The following is a 3144-nucleotide window of genomic DNA, read 5'->3' as shown; positions in this document are numbered from 1 at the left end:
TGAAGAACTCACTAGAAGATCAAGAGAAGTAGTATATATAGGAGTAGTTTTCAACTATAGAGAAGCTTGGCACTTTGGAGAACTACCTTCTGTATATTTACTTTTCTGCACTTTTAGCTAAGGATGGATTCTTTTCTGCCATTTTCCATTTCTAGAGCTATAAACAACTAAAACCCTTTCATTGGGTTAGGGGGCTCTGTTGTAATTTGATGGATCAATTATAGTTTTCATTCTCTTCTTCTTTCTTCTCTTTTGATTTACTAGAAAGCTTTCGATCTTAATTCAATTGGTTAGTTGTCTTGGAAAAGAAACTCTCCATAATTGGATGTCCTCTAAGCCTTGGAAAAGGGATGAGGAGATCATGCTAGAAATGCTTTCTCATGTTGGACCAAATTGGGGTCTGGGCGGATATAGTGACATGTAATCCTCCCAACACTTTGATTTGGAAATACATGTGGTATAATCAGTGACCACTCTTCATCTCTTCCCATGAGCAATTAAATCAAGGAATTAGGCAATTGTTCAAGCTTAGAGAGATTGGGTTGCCAAGGAATTGGAACCCAATCACTTAAGATTGCCAAGGAGATCAATAGATGCTTTGATTATGGAAGAGATGAAAATGAATTTGATCCAGAGAATACAACATCTCCTGAGCCCAATGAATTCCCCATTTCTGATCTTACCTATTCTCTTTACTTTCTGCCATTTATTTACATGCTCATTTCCCCAAATCCCCATCTAAGATTCTGCACTTTATTTTCTGCTATTTACTTTCCCGCCATTTAATTTTCTGCAATTCTCAAACTACATTCTGTTTAGCTCAACTAGCATATTCTTCCATCTAAAGTTGCTTGACCAATCAATCCCTGTGGGATTCGACCTCACTCTATTGCGAGTTTTTACTTGACGACAATTCGGTATACTTGCCGAAGGGAAATTTGTTGAGAGACAAGTTTTCGTGCATCAAGTTTATGGCACCATTGCCGGGGATTGATTTTGTATCAACAATGATTAAGTTGGAAGTTCACTAGATTGAGCATTTTTTCTTTTGTTTGTTTACTTTATTCAGTTGTTTACCTTCAGTTTGTTTCGTTTTTTCCTCACCCCCTATACCCCCTCTGTTTTCTTTCTTTCTTTATTATTATTTACAATTCTGCTCACTAACCCACTAACTGTTTGATAATTTTCACCACTCACACTAACAATCACTCTAACAAGAATAAACTCTTTATTTCATCTCTTGCTGTGTGTCTTGTTAGTTGTATGACAGGGAGAAGAGGGGGAGCTTTAACTTCCTTCGATTCAGAACCTGAAAGAACCCTCCGGAGACTAAGGAGAGAAGCAAGAGGGAAAGGAGTTGTTGGTGCTGAGGAAGAGGAAGAGTATTTTGAAACCAACATGGAGGAGAACTTGGAAAAATAATCATGAAGTAGAAGCTCACAACCATGCTAGAGAAGGCCCTGCAAACCATGTGGACAAGAAAGGAGAGTTCTAGGCTCCTACATCAATCCAAATCTAAGAAACTGTGGAAGTAGCATCCAAAAGACCACCATACATGCCAACAACTTTGAATTAAAACCCCAGCTAATCACCCTTGTTCAGAACAATTGCTCATTTAGAGGAAGTGCTCAAGAAGACCTCAATCAACATCTAACCACCTTCCTGAGAATTTGTGACACTGTGAAGTCTAATGGAGTCCACCCGGATGTCTATAGGCTGCTTTTGTTCCCTTTCTCACTCAGGGACAAAGCATCCAAGTGGTTTGAATCCTTCCCAAAGGAGAGCTTCACAAATTGGGAAGATGTGGTGAACAAGTTTTTGGCAAGATTCTACCCTCCTCAATGAATTAATAGGTTGAGAGCTGAGGTGCAAACCTTCACGCAACAAGATGGTGAGACTCTCTATGAGGCATGGGAGAGGTTCAAGGACTTAACAAGAAGATGCCCACCAGATTTGTTCAATGAATGGGTTCAACTTCACATTTTCTATGAAGGTCTTTCTTATGAGTCAAAAAAGGCTGTAGACCATTCATCAGGGGGCTCTCTAAACAAGAAAAAAACCATTGAAGAAGCCATAGATGTCATTGAAACAGTAGCTGAGAATGACTACTTCTATGCCTCTGAAAGAAGTAATACTCGAGGAGTAATAGAGCTGAACCACATGGATGCATTGCTAGCTCAAAATAAGATTATCACCAAGCAGCTAGCAGATCTTACCAAGAAGGTGGAGGAAAACCAAGTTGCAGCAGTCATCACTTCATCACCAGCTCAATAAGGAGTGAATATAGGAGAAGAAGGTGACTAAGAACAAATCAACTATGTTGGAAACTCACCTAGACAAATCCATGATCCATACTCCAAAACTTATAACTCTAGATGGAGAAATCACCCCAACTTTGGGTGGGGAAATCAACAAGACCAAGGCCAAGACCAGAGACACCACAATCACAACCCCAACAACAATGCAACTCACCAATATCCCTCACAGAGGTCCTATCAACAACCACCTAATCCCAACCCACCATCACTAACTGAGGATAGACTTTCAAGGATTGAGACCCTACTTGGAAGCATATGTAAGGAAATTCAAGATAGTGAAGCTTTCCGGGAAGAAGTGCGATCCAACATGCAGAATCAAGATGCTACCATCAAGAAACTTGAAACACAGATTGATTACTTATTTAAGCAAGCCCCTGGACACAATATTTGCAGCAACACTAACTCAGCACCAAGCGAGGAATGTCAAGCTATCACCCTCAGAAATGGAAAGGAATTGAAGGAGACCCATAAGAAACCACCAGAGAAGAATTCGGATGAAGAAGACAAGGGACAAGAGGGAACTCAAATCTCCACCCCTAAGTAACATCAAGAAGGAGAAGCACTCAAACCATGCCTCTCAAAAGCTCCATACCCCCAGCAGCTGCAGTTAAAGAAGAAGGGAGAGGATAACCAATTCTCAAGATTCTTGGAAATCTTCAAGAAACTACAAATCAACATACCATTTGCTGAAGCAATAGAGCAAATGCCACTTTACGCCAAGTTCTTGAAGGAATTGATGACCAAGAAGAAAAGCTGGAAGAACAATGAGACTGTGGTACTCACCGAAGAATGTAGTGCCATCATCCAACACAAATTGCCCCAGAAA

The 3144-nt window shown here is 40.2% G+C and overlaps 1 non-coding gene across 1 annotated transcript; it reads right to left on the bottom strand.

Annotated features, from left to right (window-relative positions):
• Positions 1 to 1851: 1851 nt before the first annotated feature.
• On the bottom strand, positions 1852 to 1958 carry LOC127747917 (small nucleolar RNA R71). Its single transcript, XR_008009863.1, has one exon. It is a non-coding gene; the product is annotated as a small nucleolar RNA R71 (small nucleolar RNA).
• Between the last annotated feature and the right edge of the window lie 1186 nt (positions 1959 to 3144).

Source organism: Arachis duranensis, chromosome 5 (genome assembly GCF_000817695.3).
Source record: "Arachis duranensis cultivar V14167 chromosome 5, aradu.V14167.gnm2.J7QH, whole genome shotgun sequence".
NCBI classification, from domain to species: domain Eukaryota; kingdom Viridiplantae; phylum Streptophyta; class Magnoliopsida; order Fabales; family Fabaceae; genus Arachis; species Arachis duranensis.
This window is presented reverse-complemented; position numbering and strand designations above follow the sequence as displayed.